A 21,657-nucleotide genomic window follows, 5' to 3' on the forward strand; every position below is an offset into this window, starting at 1 on the left:
GATGTAAGTTCCAGGGCAGTGCGCATGGCGCATGCCCGAGAAATAATTGCAGAGCGCAGGCGCCGGTGACGTGAGGAAACACAGAGGAGGCGGCGCCCGGTTGGATGATGCACGGCTGCGAGGCGGCTGAGTCAGGGGGAGAAAACATACCCCCCAGACTCAATACAGGTATGGTGCGCAATTTATAAAAGTGAATATTTCAGCGTTATTAGGGATCAAAAACATAAGAGCCACTTTCACAGAATGCAGGCTTAGTGCTGCAGAAGGTGGCTCTTTTACCTTAATAGGCCCTGGGGGGTCATAGGTTCCCTTTAAGAAGCCCTCCCACTCATTACCTGCATAAATTGCACCTTTTCACACAATCAGTCACACTCCAACCTCTCCACTATGGAGAAGATCAAAGAGTTGTTTAAGGTCACCAGGGACAAAATTGTAGACCTGCACAAGGCTGGGAAGGGCTGCAGAACAATAGGCAAGCAGCTTGCTGAGAAGGCAACAACTGTTGGCCCAATTATTAAAAAATAGAAGAAACACAAGATGACTTTCAATCTTCCTCAATCTGGAGTTCTATGCAAGATCTCACCTTATAAGGGTGATTCTGAGAAAGGTGAGAAATCATCCCAGAACTACATGGGAGGACCTGGTTATTGACAGTCTCAAACATTACTGTTAGTAACACACTACGCCATTGTAGGGAGATAGACCGGGCTGGTGATGTCTCTCTTGAGTCGGGGCCGGAACTGTCTGGGCTGTCACCATTGTTGCCGGGGGAAGCACTTTCTGACTGGAAGAGACCTTTGCACCTGATTGTAGGGAGCAGGTCTGAGATAAAAGGTACGGAGCACGCCAGGATGGGGTCTTTGGCAGGAAGACAGCGTGTGTGATACAGGAGAAGGTTGGCTCCCTCTCCGCAGACCAACGCCGACGAGCAGGCCCGCGTTGCACTTCCTCATCCCCGTGCATATAGACCGTGTGCCTTCAGAGACCATTACACCTATTGCCTCCGATGTTACTAGTACAAATCGGTGTCACGCTCACGCCCTGACTGATCGTGAGGGCAGGCTTGTGCAGCAGGCAGCTGCCAGGTGCTACTCCAGGGTGGTGTCTGGCTGTGGCTGCTGATCCCACTTGGAGAACAGGAACACTAGGACAGATGCGGGCATCAGGCAGGAATGGCAGGAGAGCACGGCTGAAACTCAGATGAGTAGGCTGGCACGGCTGAGACACAGGGCTGGCAGAGACATGGCAGAGAACACAGGGCTGGCAGGCACGGCAGAGAACAAAGAGCTGGCAGGAACGATGTATGAAGGTGTGGTGTATGAAGGAACAGGTAGGGACCTGTTCACACAGGAGGTGCAGGTACGGATAGGATGTATGAAGGAACAGGTTGGGACCTGTTCACACAGGAGATGCAGGTACGGAAACAAGCAGGAAGGAATGGAGTATGAAGGAACAGGTTGGGACCTGTTCACACAGGAAGAGAAGTGCAAGGCTGCAGATAGAAGCAGAAGAGCAGCAAGAGATAGCGTAGCAACAAAAGCAAAGCAGAGCAGAACCACAAGGAATGCGGAGAGGAGCTGCAGCAAGAGATTACTGCAGCAGCAGAAGCTAAGCAGAGTAGAACGGAGCAGAACCACAGGAGTGCGGAGCAGAAGTAAAGCCACAAAGGTACAGAGCAGGCAGAGCCGCAAGAGTGCGGAGCAAAAGCAGACTGAGAACACAAGGAAAGACACAACAGGGAAGGAAGCCACAGACAAGGAGACCGAGATAAGACTAAGTTCAGACAAGGAAAGAGAACAAGTAGCCCATTGAGAACAATGAAGGTCAGATATGTTAAAAAAAGTATACATTTATTTAAATCTAAGGTAACAACAATCACCAGGGCCGTATTTGCCACTAGGCACTCGAGGGCACGTGCCTAGGGCGGCGACATTGCGGGGGGCGGCACCTGGGCAAGGATTTTTTTTTTTAAGTCACAAACGCGACCGACGCAAAACCCCGCCCCCCCGCCTGCCTCCCCGCGCCCCCCCCCGCCTCCGCATCCCACCCACCCTCCATGAAGAGAGACGATACTCACCTCCTGCTCCAGCCTCCAGCGATGCCTGTTCTCACCGTCTGTAGCGCGTCCTGAGTGAGCGGTCACATGGTACCGGTCATTAAGGTCATGAATATGCGCATATTCATGACCTTATTGAGCAGTATCACATGACCGCTCACTCAGTCAGGAAGAAGGCGCTGCGGCGGGACAGAGCGCCAGAGGGATGTCGGCGGCTGCGGCGCGCGCAGTGTGTGGGACAGGCAGCTGAGCTGAGTGACAGGTGAGTATGAGGACGGATGGGGGGCGATGTTCTGCAGGGAGGGAGGGGGGGCGATGAAGCTCTGCAGGGAGGGAGGGGGGGCGATGAAGCTCTGCAGGGAGGGAGGGGGGGCGATGAAGCTCTGCAGGGAGGGAGGGGGAGCGATGAAGCTCTGCAGGGAGGGAGGGGGGGCGATGAAGCTCTGCAGGGAGGGAGGGGGGCGATGAAGCTCTGCAGGGAGGGAGGGGGGGCGATGAAGCTCTGCAGGGAGGGAGGGGGGGCGATGAAGCTCTGCAGGGAGGGAGGGGGGGCGATGAAGCTCTGCAGGGAGGGAGGGGGGGCGATGAAGCTCTGCAGGGAGGGAGGGGGGGCGATGAAGCTCTGCAGGGAGGGAGGGGGGGCGATGAAGCTCTGCAGGGAGGGAGGGGGGGGCGATGAAGCTCTGCAGGGAGGGAGGGGGGGGCGATGAAGCTCTGCAGGGAGGGAGGGGGGGGCGATGAAGCTCTGCAGGGAGGGAGGGGGGGCGATGAAGCTCTGCAGGGAGGGAGGGGGGGCGATGAAGCTCTGCAGGGAGGGAGGGGGGGCGATGAAGCTCTGCAGGGAGGGAGGGGGGGCGATGAAGCTCTGCAGGGAGGGAGGGGGGGCGATGAAGCTCTGCAGGGAGGGAGGGGGGGCGATGAAGCTCTGCAGGGAGGGAGGGAGGGCGATGATGTTCTGCAGGGAGGGAGGGGGGGCGATGATGTTCTGCAGGGAGGGGGGGGGCATGATGTTCTGCAAGGAGGGAGGGGGGGGCGATGATGTTCTGCAGGGAGGGAGGGGGGGGCGATGATGTTCTGCAGGGAGGGGCGATGTTCTGCAGCTGTCACGGTCCTGTAGAGTTATCGGACATGTTTGTCTTCTCTGTTGGGCGCAGATGGAGCAGATAACGGCAGACGACTCCCATCCTCCGCGGAGTCCCGTCCACACTGGGAGATCCCGCGTCCGCAGTCGCTTGTGCCAGTGTCACCCGCGCGGATCAACGCCGTCCTCCCGCGGAAATATCCGGTGATCAGACAGCGAGGCTTCTACTCTGATATTCTGACCTATAGCGCCGCTCCTCTGGTGAAAGTGAGTGCAGGCGTCACATGACCGGCAGCCGCGTGCTATACTGCACGTGTCCACGGCTACAGAGCACTCTGTCCCCGCCGTTCTCCGGTGTCTCCTTGTGCTGCAGCTTCAGCCGCCATTTCCATTATATTGCAGGATGTCAGCGCCGGACCGAGCGTTCAACCGAATCTCCTGAGACAAGTGGACGAGGAGCGCAACACCCCGAAAGGTGAGCGGAGGATACTTGTAACAACCACAGGAAGGTAGACCCCGGCAACCAGATCCAACAGTCACAATTTCATTCTGGAATGCTGTAGATAAGCCCCTGATGTATCCTAAAACATGAGAAAAAGACGTTATATTATACTCACCCAGGGGCATCAGATGATGTCCTCTTCTGGTCTTCACGCCGCAGCTCTGGCGCAGGCGTACTTTGCCTGCCCTGTTGAGGGCAGAGTAAAGTACTGCATTGCGCAGGTGCTGGGAAAGGTCAGAGAGGCCCGGCGCCTGCACAATGCTGTACTTTGCTCTGCCCTCAACAGGGCAGGCAAAGTACGCCTGCGCCGGAGCTGCGGTGTGAAGACCAGAAGAGGGCGTCATCTGATGAAGATGGGAGGCGCCGGACCCGGACCAACAGCGGGAACGCCCCTGGGTGAGTATAATATAACGTCTTTTTCTCATCTTTTAGGTTACATCGGGGGCTTATCTACAGCATTCCAGAATGCTGTAGATAAGCCCCTGATGCCGGTGGGCTTACCTCACCCGCGATTTTGGGGGTGACAGGTTCCCTTTAACACCCTCCCATAGAAGTGAATGGTCCCCACAATACAGTCTGATGTTACTTACATATTACAGTGTCACCCGGGCTCAGTACATGGGGTGTCTCACCCGTCACTCGGGCTCAGTACATGTGGTGTCTCGCCCGTCACTCGGGCTCAGTACATGTGGTGTCTCGCCCGTCACTCGGGCTCAGTACAGTCATGGTCAAAAGTATTGACACCCCTGCAATTCTGTCAGATAATACTCAGTTTCTTCCTGAAAATGATTGCAAACACAAATTTTTTGGTATTATTATCTTCATTTAATTTGTCTTAAATGAAGAAACACAAAAGAGAATGAAGCAAAAAGCAAAACATTGATCATTTCACACAAAACTCCAAAAATGGGCCAGACAAAAGTATTGGCACCCTCAGCCTAATACTTGGTTGCACAACCTTTAGCCAAAATAACTGCGACCAACCGCTTCCGGTAACCATCAATGAGTTGCTTCCAATGCTCTGCTGGAATTTTAGACCATTCTTCTTTGGCAAACTGCTCCAGGTCCCTGATATTTGAAGGGTGCCTTCTCCAAACTGCCATTTTTAGATCTCTCCGCAGGTGTCCTATGGGATTCAGGTCTGGACTCATTGCTGGCCACCTTAGAAGTCTCCAGTGCTTCCTCTCAAACCATTTTCTAGTGCTTTTTGAAGTGTGTTTTGGGTCATTGTCCTGCTGGAAGACCCATGACCTTTGAGGGAGACCCAGCTTTCTCACACTGGGCCCTACATTCTGCTGCAAAATTTGTTGGTAGTCTTCAGACTTCATAATGCCATGCACACGGTCAAGCAGTCCAGTGCCAGAGGCAGCAAAGCACCCCCAAAACATCAGGGAACTTCCGCCATGTTTGACTGTAGGGACCGTGTTCTTCTCTTTGAATGCCTCTTTTTTTTCTCCTGTAAACTCTATGTTGATGCCTTTGCCCAAAAAGCTCTACTTTTGTCTCATCTGACCAGAGAACATTCTTCCAAAACGTTTTAGGCTTTTTTAGGTAAGTTTTGGCAAACTCCAGCCTGGCTTTTTTATGTCTTGGGGTAAGAAGTGGGGTCTTCCTGGGTCTCCTACCATACAGTCCCTTTTCATTCAGACGCCGACGGATAGTACGGGTTGACACTGTTGTACCCTCGGACTGCAGGGCAGCTAGAACTTGTTTGGATGTTAGTCGAGGTTCTTTATCCAACATCCACACAATCTTGCGTTGAAATCTCTTGTCAATTTTTCTTTTCCATCCACATCTAGGGAGGTTAGCCACAGTGCCATGGGCTTTACACTTCTTTGTGACACTGCGCACGGTAGACACAGGAACATTCAGGTCTCTGGAGATGGACTTGTAGCCTTGAGATTGCTCATGCTTCCTCACAATTTGGTTTCTCAAGTCCTCAGACAGTTCTTTGGTCTTCTTTCTTTTCTCCATTCTCAATGTGGTACACACAAGGACACAGGACAGACGTGGCCAATATACAGTATGGAGCACTGTGTGGCCATTATACAGTATGGAACATCATGTAGGGCCATTATACAGTATGTGGAGCACTGCATAGCCATTGTACAGTATGAAGCACTGCGTGGCCATATTTTTTTTTTGTTTTAATGTATATGAAACAGTGTGATCAGCAGTGCTAAATGGGTGTGGTTGGGACTTGGATATGGGTGTTATTAGTTGTGAAATGGGTGTGGTCAGAGGCGTGGCCTAAAATTTGCCTTTAGACCTTTTTCCCTTCAAAAGTTGGGAGGTATGGCACCGCATTTCCCAGATCACATCAAGTACCGCAAATCGCATAGGGAATGAATGAAACCAAACACAGTGTTGCCGTAAGTGATCCGTTACGTGGCAGATGCAGAAAAACTGCCTGATCTGCTGCAAACGGCAACTTTCACATCAGTGATTCTTCCCAAAGTCACTGCCGATAGTGTCATACTCACCAGAGGGGGAGGCAGCACTAAAAGTGCCTAGGGCAGCAGAAACTCTAAATACGGCCCTGACAATCACATATATATATATATATATATATATATATATATATATATATATATATACACCATTGACATAAATAGTATATAGCAATAGCATAACCCTATAGAGTAAGGGGGGAATAAGGTTGACCATGTGTCTGGAAAGACCAATCGAGTCAAGAACTATCAAGATCTACACCACCGTATCTAAAAATAGGGCAAATTTCCACTTAAGTCACTATTAGCCCACTACAAAAATATATGGTAATGCTAGCATATGCTGTAAAGTGTTAATGGATATTACTTACAAAATATCACAGATGGCTGAATCCAAAATGTAGATCATAAGTTGCTAATCATAAACGCACATCCAAATGATAGGTGTAAATTCAAACCCAAATATTACCGCAGCAAGGCACTAGCTAAATAAGATCTATGTACACTAAAAAGTGCTCAGCCCTTAGGCATAATATGACTGGTATATAGTGGCACCAAGGTACAATACCTGCCACGCAATTACCCCATGGAAAGGTCACAAGGCCTAATTGGAACTCATAAGATACATGTAGTCATGGTGTAGCCCTGGATGGTGGACCCTTAGCGCACCTCATGAGTTCCTATTGGAACGGTGGTGTAGATCTGGATGGTTCGTGACTCGATTGGTCTTTCCTGACACATGGTCAACCTTATTCCCCCCTTATTCTATAGGGTTATGCTATTGCTATATACTATTTATGTTAATGGTGTATATATATATATATATATATATATACAGTATATATGTGTGATTGTTGTTACCTTAGATTTAAATAAATTTATACTTTTTTAACATATCTGACCTTCATTGTTCTCAATGGGCTATATGTTGTAAAGTTGAAGGGATCACTTTGTGATCATATGTTAGGCCTATCGCTTGTAGGTTTTAAGGAAAGAGAACAAGACAAGAAACAAGAACAAAGACACAGGGACCAGGATATTTTGCCTCCTGGAGGGCGGACAACAAGATCATGGCAAGGCAAGGAGAAAAGCCTCCAGAGAGGGAGTAACACAGAGCAAGGCCTGGCAAACTCAGAAGCTAAGCACAAACTGAGCTAACACATTGCACAGGCCCAGTCCACTGGGTGGAGCTGCACTAAATACTGGAGGCCTCTTGTTAATTGGTCAGGAACAGATTAGACAGGTGCACCTGATTCCTATAAGAACCAGAGAGTTCAGGCGCCGCCCCTCTATACACACAGCCAGGAAGCATGCAGAGAGCAGAGGAACAGAATATGGAGCTGGCAAGAAACAGAAACCACATCATGGCCTGGAGTAGTGGGTAAGATAGTGTGAGAGATGAGAGGCCATGCCGTGATGCCAGCAGAGTTGTTACAACCGGTTTGTACCGCTGACTGCTGCCGACGCGCAACACAGTACCCTCAAGACAGTGCATGCTGAAGCAAGTAGCGTGTGTTAGGGTTGGCGGAACGCACCGAATATATTTTTGAAGTGGGATTGGTGCGTTCGCAACCCGGGATCCACCGTGCAGGAAAGAACCTGCTGCTAAATAAATGGCAGCACTATATGGCGGTATAAACCAGCTCTGTTAGCTTCACAGAGCAGCCGAGAAGGCAAAGCTCTGTGCCCTGTTAGACTTTCACAGAGGCACAGGCCAACTACCCAGATGTGAGCAGTGAGTGGTCATGCATGCACACAAAGCTCCTCGCTGGAGGTGCCAGCATTCTAGGGGCTTATTTCAGCCGGGTCCCTGAACACACTTAAACACAATCTCCTCGGCGGAGGTGCCAGCATTCTAGGGGATTATTTCAGCCGGGTCCCTGAACACACTTAAACACAATCTCCTCGCCGGAGGTGCCAGCATTCTAGGGGCTTATTTCAGCCGGGTCCCTGAACACACTTAAACACAATCTCCTCGCCGGAGGTGCCAGCATTCTAGGGGCTTATTTCATAGTTACATAGTTACATAGTTATTAAGGTTGAAGGAAGACTTTAAGTCCATCTAGTTCAACCCATAGCCTAACCTAACTTTCCCTAACATGTTGATCCAGAGGAAGGCAAAAAAAACCCATGTGGCAAAGAGTAAGCTCCACCTTGGGGAAAAAAATTCCTTCCCGACTCCACATACGGCAATCAGACTAGTTCCCTGGATCAACGCCCTATCAAGGAATCTAGTGTATATAGCCTGTAACATTATACTTTTCCAGAAATGTATCCAGTCCCCTCTTAAATTTAAGTAATGAATCACTCATTGCAACATCATACGGCAGAGAGTTCCATAGTCTCACTGCTCTTACAGTAAAGAATCCGCGTCTGTTATTATGCTTAAACCTTTTTTCCTCCAAACGTGCTGGGTCCCTGAACACATTCAAACACATGACCACACTGGCGCAAAGCACATAACATAAGAGGATACTAGCGCATGGCCGTGCGGCTATGCGAGCCTTAAATAGCTGCAGCACGTATAGGACCTTTCAAAGAAGGACCAATGGAATTGCTGCAGTACCTGAGCATGTGACCCTAGATCTCCACTGAGAGATCTTGCCCTGGGCATGCTCAGTGTGTGCAAAGTAGGACTTAGTCCCAGGAAAGCCTGCTCGCCGCAGATCAGTGCAGGGCATAATAGCAGAGCCAGGAGAGGCAGTAGTAACCCTTTGCACAGAATCAGTCTTAGTGAGACGCTGGGAGCGACGTCTCTGCTGAGCAGGCTCCACTGCGGCCGTTGCAGAATGGGAGACCGCAGCAGTCACGGATCGAGATTTCCCCTGTGCAGCAGAGGAAACTCGACTCCTAACAGCATGACCGCGGCCTCCTCTCTGGGACTTCGTTCACCAATCGCGGTGCCACAGACAACCATTTGAGCAGTTCCTTGTTCCAGGGCCTCAAGACTACACGTGGAAAGGCCAGGATACATCGCTGCTGTTAATAGACAGTGCTTCACCTTTCTCCTTGATCAGTTCAGAGACTTCTCGCGTCACCTACGGCGCCATCGTGGGATTTTCCAGTCTCCTCCATCCGGGAATTACAGACTGATGAGTTAACCCGTTATTTGAACCTATATTATTGCTTCATAATTGTATACGCTTTGTTCACCTATATTCCTTCACTATCTCTCTCCCTGCGTGGAGTATTAACTGTTACGATAACTTTTAAACCCGTTAACTATTGTTCTGCCTCCTGCTCGTCACTGCATACCATATTCCTACTAGAACCTTACACCATCATGGATTAAAATCCTGCAGGACACACAAGGTTCCCTTATTCAAGCCAGCACATGTCCAGACCCGTTTAAAGTTCCCCAATGACCATCTGGATAAACCAGAGGAGGCATCAGAGAAGGGCATGTGGTCAGATGAGACCAAAATAGAACTTTTTGGTATCCACTCCACTCACCTTGGTTAGAGGAAGAAGAAGGATGAGTACAAGCCCAAGTACACCGTTCCAACTGTGAAGCATGGTGGGGGGAGCATTGTACTTTAGGGGTGCTTTTCTGCAAAGGCGACAGGACAATTGCACCGTATTGAAGAAAGGAAGGATGGATGGGGTCATGTATCACAAGATTTTGGCCAAAAACCTCATTCCCTCAGTAAAAGCATTGAAGATGGGTGATGGCTGGGTCTTCCAGCATGACAATTACCAAAAACACACAGCAAGAGCAACTAAGGAGTGTCTCCGTGAGAAGCATTTCAAGGTCCTGGAGTGGCCTAGCCAGTCTCCAGATCTAAACCCAATAGAAAATCTTTGAAGGGAGCTGAAACTCAAAGTTGCCCAGCAACAGCCCCGAAACCTGAAAGATCTGGAGAAGATCTGTGTGGAGGAGTGGGCCAAAATCCCTGCTGCACTGTGTTTAAACTTGGTTATGGCAGAAGCGCGGCTCCCCACACTGCACAAGCGTGGCCAGCTCCACGCTACCGACTGCGCAAGTGCGGCTGCCCGCTCTTCACTGCACAAGCGCAGCTTCAAGTGCCATACTGCGCATGCAAAGGATTCCAGTGACGACGGCGCAGCCTGGGAAATCAATCAAATTGCATGGGCGGCGACACCTGTGACTGAACAGAAAATTAAGCACACCTCTGTGGCTTATCAAGCAAGTACAATATAACTATATAAAGTGTTTTTTGGACATAATTACAGCACCGTTTTTAGTTAAAAAACATGTTAGCGATGCACATTGTATCACTAACAATGCACTGGGGACAGTTTAGATGCTTGAAATTACGTGACAGGTTCCCTTTAAAGGGATCGGTAATGACCAGCTTTTACAATCCTGGAGTCATTTAGGAAGGGAGAACAGAAACGACTTTGATTAGTGAAATGATGTGAAAAGCCTCTGTAAAGAGATGCATTTTTTTAGGAGACTCTTAAAACTGTGGATACTGTGAATTAACTGGATGGTCTGTGGTAGTGCATTCCAAAGAACTGGCACAGGACAAGAGAAGTCTTAGACATGAGAGTGGAAGGTTCAGATTATGGAGGATGTTAGTCTTAGATCATTAGTAAAATGGCGAGCACGGTTAGGGTGGAAGACAAATATGAGGGAGGAGATGTACTGTAGATGCTTCAGAACTATGGAGAGCTTTATGAATGAGATTGATAAGTTTTTGTTGTATTGTTTAGCAGATGGGCAACCAGTGCAATGACTTGCACAGGGTGGAGTCACCTGTGCAGCAGGTGAATAAAAATGAGCCTAGTTGCTACATCCTGGATAGATTGGAGAGTGGAAAAGATGTATATAATTTGGTGTCATTAATATAGTGATGGTATTGAAAGCCAAATTCCTAATAGTTTGTCGAATAGAGACATTGTATAGAGAAAAGAGGAAGGGACCAAGGGCAGAACTATGGGGAACCCTGACAGTAAGTGGAAGGGAAAAGGAAGAAAAACCCTCAAAAAAACACTGAATGAGTGGTCAGAGAGCTAGAAAGAGAACCAAGTGAGAGCAGTATCCTGAAATTTGATAGAGCAGAGCACAGTAAGTAGGAGCTGGTGATCAAATGCTACAGAAAGATCCAGAAGAATAGTAGTATCTATTAGATTTAGCTTTTAGCAGATCGTTAGAGATTTTAGTAAGGGCAATTTCTGTAGAGTGTAAAGAGAAGAAATCAGAATGTAAAAGACCAAGAAGAGAGTTATTTGAAGGATAGTGGATTACTGGAGCGCTGAACATGCGTTCCAGGAGTTTAGAGATGAAGGGGAGGTTAGAGACAGATCTGTAATTAGCAAAGCAGTTCTGGTCAAGGGGATTTTTTTTTAGCGAAGTGGTTATGGTGGCTTGTTTGAAATTAGGATGGAATTTACGGGTAAAAAGCGAGAGGTTAAATATTTGAGTTGGATGCATACTGTTGGCTGAGTATAAGGACTAAAAGAGGTGTGAGGGAATAGGGTAACTGGTGATTAACTGAAATTAAAAAAGACAATACCTGTTAGTCATACGACTTAATTGTATAAACCTAAAAAATCGCACCATACACTCAGGTAAACCCTAGGCCCAACACGGGTCACGCAGGGAAAAATAGTAAACCATAAGTCTAGGCACATAGAAGTAGAGGTAAAGAGGAGGTATATAACAACGTAATCTTTATTAAAGTATCAAATATACAAGGGATAACAATAAGAAATAGTAATACAAGAGCAAAACAGGTAATGGGGATGAAGCAACTAAAAAAAGCATGTACAAGATGACGAAATACAATGCTAAAGACAACATGAAAAGGAAATAGAGCACCCTGCACTGGCTGCAGACCTGGAGATACTGAATCATGCACTTGGAAAATATTCTTATGTGTGCATTGAAACGGTAAATGACACCGCTGCTAGAATCCACTAAAAATATACTGGGTAGCAGAGGATATGCAATAAAGTCCTGGCAGCATGATTGCAAGTAGCAAGAGTATACTTAAATAAGTGTAACAATACCTTGGGACATAGTTGCGGTGAATACCGAGGTGCTGCAGGCAGGGAGGGGAGCCTCAACGCGCGTTTCACCTGAATGGCTTCATCAGGAGGAAAATGTTCTTTTGGCTATGTTTTTTTCAGGTTTACTTCATATTTTTGACCACACTAAAAATTTATTTCACCACATTTTTTTGCTCTCCAAACATATGAATGTTGTATATGTTTTTTCTACATCTATCTCAATGGGAGATGCATTGAAACATTTACATTTTAGACTTATTGAAATGTACTACTATAAGTTTTTGTTTCTGTACCAATAAAAACTAGCTGAGAAAAAAATGATAAAATACACTTTTGTTTTATTAAAAAAACCGAGTATAGTTGTAGACGTAGGTAATGTATATTTTGCAATTCAGACACATCCAGTTCGATGCTTGTTACACGCTTGCATAAGTTTACGTCCTACAATTACATCAGGCATCTTCAGATGTATGCACTATTGTGAACCTAGTCTTCACCTTCTCATGGACAACAATCTCATACCACTACTCCAAATCGGCGACAGCTTCCTCTGCCAGTTCAATGTCTGCTACCTAGTTATCTTAAGACTCTGTTAGGCAACAGCATGACTGAGTCTCTCGCTTAGGTGGCCCACTACACAGTGTTTACACAGGCTAATTGTCATCCACTTTGGCCACCAACCTGTCACCAATTTCATGATGAACAAGCCAAGACTTAAGAGTCACATTAGCTGATGACAACTTCTCCATCACACTCTGTTTTGCAACACCTCCACATCTCCTCCCTTTGGTACCAAAATTAGTACTCTTTTATCCCTTACAACAATGCTGTGGTGCAGCACATCAACATCCAGCTGATCCAGAAGATGCAATGACACTTGAATACTATTTTAAAAACAGGGTTGTCATGATCCCAATGGCAGGGGATCACAAAAATGACAAGCACAGATACAAACAAGCTCTAGGGCGATGGAACCTGAGCTGACCGCGACCCTAAACCTAACACACAAATAAAAGTAGCCGGGGAACGTGCCTACGATGATCCTAGACGTCTCGCTCCAGCCGAAGATCTAACTTCCCCTATCAGAAGAAACACAGACCTCTCTTGCCTCCAGAGAAATACCCCACAGCAAATAGCAGCCCCCCACATATAATGACGGTGAAATGAGAGGAAAGCACATACGTAGTATGAAAACAGTTTCAGCAAAATGAGGCCCGCTAAAGCTAGATAGCAGAGGATACAAAAGTGAACTGCGCGGTCAGCGAAAAACCCTTCAAAAAACCATCCTGAAATTACTTGAACTCATGTGCCAACTCATGGTACATGAAAAGCAATTTCAGCCCACTAGAGCAACCAGCAGCAGAGAATCACATATCTGCAGGCTGGACTAAAAACCAAATTAAGCAAAACACAAAACAGGAAAATCCAAACTTAGCTTGTCCAGAAGGTTCTAGGAGCAGGGAGCAGAGGTAACAAGACACACTGGATACATTGATAACCGGCGAGGAAATGCCAGCAAAGCCAGGTTAAATAGGAAACTCCCATATGCTGATGGAACAGGTGGAACCCAGAAACCCAGGAAAGACAAGTCACCCAGTACCATCCGTAACCACCAGAGGGAGCCCAAAAACAGAACTCACAACACAGGGTACAGCAGACTCAGACTACAATGGCTCACCAGCCCACAAATAAGTAGTATAACGCATACATATCATACACACAGCCAGGGCCGGACTGGCCATCGGGCAGTTCTGGCAAATGCCAGAAGGGCCGGTGCTAGTAGTGGGCCGCTGCACGCCGACCCGCCCTTCCCCCCAGCGCCGCCGCTGCCGCGTTCAACTATACCGGCGTCTATAACGCCGGTACAGTTGAATGCAATGATGGAGGAGAGAGCGTCACCTGACACTCCCTCTCCCATCATTCCCCGCTCTGCCTCTGACACTGCGGGTACGTGCACACTCACTGAGTCCCAGGCAGTGCAGCGGCAGCCGCAGAGACAGGAGCAGGGAGCACTGAAGGCACGAGGGGAGGTTAGGAGTGTTTTTTTTACTGGACTGTGGGGCCATTCTAGGGGGAGGAGAGATGTGGGCTCTGCTGTATACTACTATATGGGCTCTGCTGTATACTACTATGTGGGCTGTGCTGGATACTGCTATGTGAGCTCTCCTGTATACTACTACTAGATTGTGGCCCGATTCTAACTCATCGGGTATTCTAGAATACGCATGTCCCCGTAGTATATGGACAATGATGATTCCAGAATTCGCGGCAGACTGTGCCCGTCGCTGATTGGTCGAGACAACCTTCATGACATTATCATCGCCATGGCAACCATTATGACATCTACGTCGATATTGTGCCCGTCGCTGAATCAGAAACGTGGGATTTCTACGTCCTTTATGACATCATCGTCGCTGTGCCCGTTGCTGATTGGTCGAGGCAACCACTATGACATCTACGTCGATACTGTCTGTCTGTCCTGGAAATCCCGCGTCTCTGATTGGTCGAGGCCGCCAGGCGTCGACCAATCAGCGACGGGCACAGTATCGACGTAGAATCCCGCGTCTGATTGGTTGAGGCCGCCAGCCCTCGACCAATCAGCGACGGGCACAGCGACGATGATGTCATAAAGGACGTAGACATCCCACGTCTCTGATTGGTCGAGGCCACCAGGCCTCGACCAATCAGAGATGCGGGATTCTACGTCGATACTGTGCCCGTCGCTGATTGGTAGAGGCCGCCAGGCCTCGACCAATCAGAGACGCGGGATTCTACGTCGATACTGTGCCTGGCGGCCTCGACCAATCATAGACGCGGGATTCTATGTCGATACTCTGCCCATCGCTGATTGGTCGAGGCCTGGCGGCCTCGACCAATAAAAGGCGTGGGATTTCCAGAACAGACAGACAGACAGAAAGACAGACAGACAGACGGAAAAACCCTTAGACAATTATATATATAGATGTGGGCTGTGCTATATACTACTGTGTGGGCTCTGCTGTGTACTACTATGCGGGCTGTGCTATATTCTACTGTGGGCTCTGCTGTATACTACTATGTGGACTGTGCTATAGACTACTGTGTGGGCTCTGCTGTGTACTACTATGTGGGCGGTGCTATATACTACTGTGTGGGCTCTGCTGTATACTACTGTGTGGGATGTGCTGCATACTACTATGTGGGCTGTGCTATATACTACTGTGTGGGCTCTGCTGTATACTACTGTGTGGGCTGTTGTTATGATCTGGTGGCCTAGGAGCAGCATGAGACGTACTCTGGAGAAGGTGGTACCTGTACTGACCGCAAACCCTGAACTTAGCAGCGCAACTAGAAGTAGCCGTGGGGGGTACCTAACACTCCCTAGACCCCTCAACACAGCCTAAGAACTAGCTTCCCCTAAAGACAGAAACGGGAAAACTATCTTGCCTCAGAGAAAATCCCCAAAGGATAGACAGCCCCCCACAAATATTGACTGTGAGAGGAGAGGGAAATAACATATGCAGACATGAAATCAGGATTTAGCATAGGAGGCCATTCTAGCTAAAAAGAAAGAATAGGACAGAGTACTATGCGGTCAGTATTAAAACACTAGAAAAATATCCACCACAGAAAATACAAATCACCACATCTGACTAAAGACATGGAGGGTATATCTGCATCTCCAGAGACACAGCTTGGCTGCAAAAAGTCCTTCACAGACAAAGCTGGACAAGACAAAACATGTCATATGCTTTGCGCCAATGTGGTCATGCGTTTGTATGTGTTCAGGGACCCGGCTGAAATAAGCCCCTAGAATGCTGGCACCTCCGGCGAGGAGATTGTGTATAAGTGTGTTCAGGAACCCGGCTGAAATAAGCCCCTAGAATGCTGGCTCCTCCGGCGAGGAGATTGTGTATGCATGCATGACCACTCACTGCTCACATCTGGGTAGTTGGTCTGTGCCTCTGTGAAAGTCTAACAGGGCACAGAGCCTGCCTCTCGCGGTTACTCTGTGAAGCTAACAGAGTTGGTATATACCGCCATATAGAGCCGCCATTATTTAGCAGCAGGTACTTTCCTGCACGGTGGATCCCGGGTTGCGAACACACCAATTCCATTTAATAAACAATATATTTGGTGCGTTCCGCCAACCCTAACAGTATACTAGCGCCAGGATCTGGCTAAGTAATGGCGGATGAACAGCGATTGCAGGGGTACATCCAGCTGCTGGAGGGCCGGTTGGCATCTCTTGAGCGTGCAACCTCGGCGGTGGATGTTACCGCAATAGCTGTTCAGGCTGCTAGCGTGGCTGCAGCAGCTTTACCCACTGCCACCTCTGTTCCGACCCTATCTCACCTTCCTTTGCCTGAGAGATACTCTGGGGACAGTAAGTCCTGTAGGGGTTTCGTGAGCCAATGTGGTATACACCTCGAGCTCCTGGCTGCACGTTTCCCTACTGAGCGGGCAAAGGTGGGATTCATAATCTCCCTCTTGTCGGACAGAGCGTTGGAGTGGGCTACGCCGCTGTGGGAGCGCAACGATCATGTGGTGCAGAGTGTTTCTCGGTTTCTGGACTCTCTGAAACAGGTCTTTTTAGGACCTCAAGTCACCCATGATACAGCGCTCCAACTGCTGGCTTTGACTCAGGGTTCAACCATGGTCAGCCAATTTGCTGTTCTCTTCCGGACATTAGCGTCTGAGTTGGAATGGCCAGATAAAACCCTCATTCCCGTATTTTGGAGGGGGCTGGCTGACCATGTGAAGGACGCTTTGGCCACTAGGGAGATTCCCGCCACACTGGAGGAGCTCATAGCCATATCTACTCGCATAGACCTTCGTTTTCACGAGCGAAGGTTGGAGCGAGCCCAGTGTAGGCAGAGGTTTCGGCTGACTCCCACCTTCGCCAAACCTTTGGAATCTCCAGTCCAGGCGTCCGAGTCACATGAGGCCTTAGAGGTGACACGAGCAGGATCCAAGTCTCAGTCCGACCGTGCACATAAGGTCCGTCATGTTTGCCGGCAGTCAGGACATCTTGCCTCCAAGGGTCCTCAGCGGTTGGGGAAACGTCAGCGTCTAGTGGCAGTTGGAGGAGGTACACTAGACACAGCGACGTTTGCCTCAAAGTTGTCCTTCAAGGGGACAATTACCATAGGCCCATCCACTCTTATGGTCGAGCTATGCGTGGATTCTGGGGCAGAGGGTAATTTTATGTCTTCCTCTTTTGCCCAGCATCACGCAATACCCTTGGTGATGCTCGCCAAGCCTGTAACCGTTCGAGTGGTAAATGGGTCAACACTACCCTCACAGATTACCCACCAAACCATTCCTTTCACGCTTTCCGTGTCTCCATCACATCAGGAGATAATCTCCCTATTAGTCATTCCTGAGGGAATTGATGAGGTCCTGTTGGGGATACCATGGCTTCGCTACCATTCTCCTCATATTGAGTGGTCCTCTGGGAGAATTTTGGGATGGAGTAAATCCTGCGAGGGTAGATGTCAGAGGGAGTGCGTTCAGGTTGCTACTACACAGGTACCCGCAGATCTTTCCTCTCTCCCCAAGCACTATTGGCCCTATGCACACGTGTTCTCCAAAAGAGCTGCGGAGACCCTTCCGCCTCACCGCCCCTATGACTGTCCTATTGACCTCTTGCCTGGTGCTGAGCCTCCCCGGGGTCGAGTCTATCCGTTATCTCTCCCGGAGACGGAGGCAATGTCTCAGTACATCCAAGAAAATCTGGCAAGAGGATTCATTAGGAAGTCAGTGTCACCGGCAGGGGCTGGGTTCTTCTTCGTACAGAAGAAGACTGGAGACTTACGTCCATGCATAGACTACAGGGGTCTTAATGCCATCACCGTTAAGAACAAGTACCCATTACCCCTGATATCTGAGCTGTTTGATAGGCTACGGGGAGCGAGGGTATTTACGAAGTTAGATCTGCGGGGTGCTTACAACCTGATTCACATCCGTGAGGGGGACGAATGGAGGACGGCTTTTAACACCAGGGATGGGCACTATGAATATCTGGTGATGTCCTTTGGGCTCTGTAATGCCCCAGCCGTTTTCCAAGACTTTGTGAACGACATCTTCCGGGATATGCTCACCACCTCGGTCGTAGTCTATCTGGATGATATTCTCATCTTCTCTCCAGATATTGACTCCCATCGGAGAGATGTTCGCAAAGTCTTCGACCTCTTACTGGCAAACTCCCTCTATGCCAAGTTGGAGAAGTGTGTGTTTGAGCAGGAGTCCTTGCCTTTCCTTGGTTACATCATCTCTGCCCAGGGTTTGGCTATGGATCCTGCCAAGCTACAGGCTGTAATGGACTGGCAGGAACCCCATTCTCTTAAAGCGGTGCAGCACTTTATGGGGTTCATTAATTACTAACGCCAGTTCATTCCACACTTCTCAACTTTGGTAGCTCCCTTGGTTGCCCTCACCAAAAAGGGAGCTAATCCCAAGTTGTGGTCAGAGGAGGTCTCCAAAGCCTTTCTCTCGATCAAGTCACACTTCGCCAGCGCTCCCATCCTATATCGCCCCGATGTTGATAAACCATTTATCTTGGAGGTGGATGCCTCATCCGTTGGTGCTGGAGCAGTCCTTTTCCAAAAGGATGTTCAAGGTTGGAAGCATCCTTGCTTCTTCTTCTCCAAGACCTTCACACCAGCGGAGAGGAATTATTCCATCGGGGACAGGGAGTTGCTAGCCATGAAGTTGGCTTTTTCAGAGTGGAGACATCTCTTGGAGGGAGCTCGCTTTCCCTTCCAAGTCTTCACTGACCACAAGAACTTGGTATATCTACAAACGGCCCAGCGGCTGAATTCTCGCCAGGCTAGATGGTCCCTGTTCTTCTCCCGGTTCCATTTTACTCTCCATTTCCGCTCCGGGGAGAAGAACGTTCGTGCTGACGCTCTCTCCCGCTCCGTAGTGTCGTCGTCGTCGTCGGAGCCTCGGCTTATTGTCCCATCTGAGAGCCTGAGAACTGTAGCTCCGGTTTCGCTTGAGTCTGTGCCCCCGGGCAAGACTTTCGTACCAGCTAACTTGCGACCGGAGGTTCTCTCTTGGGCTCACTCCTCCAGAGTGGGTGGGCATTTTGGGACCAAGAGGACATCTGAGCTTTTGGCGAGACATACTGTTGGCCGCATATGGCCCGAGATGTCAGGGACTATATTCAGGCATGCGTTTCTTGCGCCCAGAATCGGTCTCCTCGGCAATGGCCTGCTGGGTTGCTTTACCCTCTACCGGTGGCAGACAGGCCCTGGGAGATGGTCGGGATGGACTTTGTGGTTAGCCTACCCAAGTCGCGTGGCTGCTCCATTATTTGGGTTGTCACCGACCATTTCTCTAAGATGGTGCATTTGGTGCCACTTCCTCGGTTACCCTCAGCACGGGTCTTGGCGGTGTTGTTCATTAAGCACGTTTTCCGATTGCATGGTATGCCTGATAAGATTGTCAGCGATCGGGGTCCCCAGTTCGCGTCTCGGTTTTGGAGAGAGCTCTGCCGTTTACTCAGCATAGAGTTAAACCTCTCCTCTGCATACCATCCCGAGACGAATGGGTTGGTGGAGAGAACCAACCAGACTCTGGTGACATATTTGCGACATTTCGTCTCTGCTTTTATCTGGTTGACTGGAAGGGTCACGGCCCAGAGGATAGAACCTGGGAGCCTGTGGAACACATTCGGGCTCCGCTGCTTATTGCAGCTTTTGAGCGTAGTGAGGCTCAAGGAGGGGGGGGCCCTAGGAGGGGGGGTAATGTTAGGAGTCGAGTTTCCTCTGCTGGGGGAATCTCGATCCGTGTCTGCTGCGGTCTCCCATTCAGCATCGGCCGCAGTGGGGTCTGCTCAGCGGAGACGTCGCTCCCAGCGTCTCGCTGAGGCTGATTCGGTGCATAGGGTCACTACTGCCTTTTCTGGCTTTCCTATGGTACCCTGCACTGATCTGCGGCGAAGCAGGCCTCTCTGGGACTAAGTCCTTATTTACACACACTGAGCATGCCCAGGGCAAGGTCTCCCATTGGAGGTCGAGGGTCACATGTTCGGTCACATGTTCAGGTACTGCAGCGCATCCCATTGGTCCTCCAGGAAGGTCCTGAAAGGGCAAAACTTTGGTAGCAGCTTCCTGTGCTGTAACTATATAAACTGCGCATGACCGCACGGCCATGCGCTAGTATCGTCTTTTGTCATATGCTTTGCGCCAATGTGGTCATGCGTTTGTATGTGTTCAGGGACCCGGCTGAAATAAGCCCCTAGAATGCTGGCACCTCCGGCGAGGAGATTGTGTATAAGTGTGTTCAGGGACCCAGCTGAAATAAGCCCCTAGAATGCTGGCTCCTCCGGCGAGGAGATTGTGTATGCATGCATGACCACTCACTGCTCACATCTGGGTAGTTGGCCTGTGCCTCTGTGAAAGTCTAACAGGGCACAGAGCCTGCCTCTCGCGGTTACTCTGTGAAGCTAACAGAGTTGGTATATACCGCCATATAGAGCCGCCATTATTTAGCAGCAGGTACTTTCCTGCACGGTGGATCCCGGGTTGCGAACGCACCAATTCCATTTAATAAACAATATACAGTGGGGCAAAAAAGTATTTAGTCAGTCAGCAATAGTGCAAGTTCCACCACTTAAAAAGATGAGAGGCGTCTGTAATTTACATCATAGGTAGACCTCAACTATGGGAGACAAACTGAGAAAAAAAAATCCAGAAAATCACATTGTCTGTTTTTTTAACATTTTATTTACATATTAGGGTGGAAAATAAGTATTTGGTCAGAAACAAACAATCAAGATTTCTGGCTCTCACAGAACTGTAACTTCTTCTTTAAGAGTCTCCTCTTTCCTCCACTCATTACCTGTAGTAATGGCACCTGTTTAAACTTGTTATCAGTATAAAAAGACACCTGTGCACACCCTCAAACAGTCTGACTCCAAACTCCACTATGGTGAAGACCAAAGAGCTGTCAAAGGACACCAGAAACAAAATTGTAGCCCTGCACCAGGCTGGGAAGACTGAATCTGCAATAGCCAACCAGCTTGGAGTGAAGAAATCAACAGTGGGAGCAATAATTAGAAAATGGAAGACATACAAGACCACTGATAATCTCCCTCGATCTGGGGCTCCACGCAAAATCCCACCCCGTGGGGTCAGAATGATCACAAGAACGGTGAGCAAAAATCCCAGAACCACGCGGGGGGACCTAGTGAATGAACTGCAGAGAGCTGGGACCAATGTAACAAGGCCTACCATAAGTAACACACTACGCCACCATGGACTCAGATCCTGCAGTGCCAGACGTGTCCCACTGCTTAAGCCAGTACATGTCCGGGCCCATCTGAAGTTTGCTAGAGAGCATTTGGATGATCCAGAGGAGTTTTGGGAGAATGTCCTATGGTCTGATGAAACCAAACTGGAACTGTTTGGTAGAAACACAACTTGTCGTGTTTGGAGGAAAAAGAATACTGAGTTGCATCCATCAAACACCATACCTACTGTAAAGCATGGTGGTGGAAACATCATGCTTTGGGGCTGTTTCTCTGCAAAGGGGCCAGGACGACTGATCCGGGTACATGAAAGAATGAATGGGGCCATGTATCGTGAGATTTTGAGTGCAAACC

At 49.0% G+C, this 21,657-nt stretch overlaps 1 long non-coding RNA gene across 1 annotated transcript in view; it reads left to right on the forward strand.

Annotated features, from left to right (window-relative positions):
- The first annotated feature begins 3,353 nt into the window (after positions 1–3,353).
- LOC138657809 (uncharacterized) overlaps positions 3,354–21,657 on the forward strand; it is a 193,503-nt gene continuing 175,199 nt past the window's right edge. The window contains exons 1-2 of the long non-coding RNA XR_011317197.1: positions 3,354–3,404; positions 3,540–3,612. This is a non-coding gene — a long non-coding RNA (uncharacterized lncRNA). The remainder of the gene's footprint in view (positions 3,405–3,539; positions 3,613–21,657) is intronic.

The sequence above is a fragment of the Ranitomeya imitator genome, chromosome 1 (assembly GCF_032444005.1).
Source record: "Ranitomeya imitator isolate aRanImi1 chromosome 1, aRanImi1.pri, whole genome shotgun sequence".
In the NCBI taxonomy this organism is placed as follows: domain Eukaryota; kingdom Metazoa; phylum Chordata; class Amphibia; order Anura; family Dendrobatidae; genus Ranitomeya; species Ranitomeya imitator.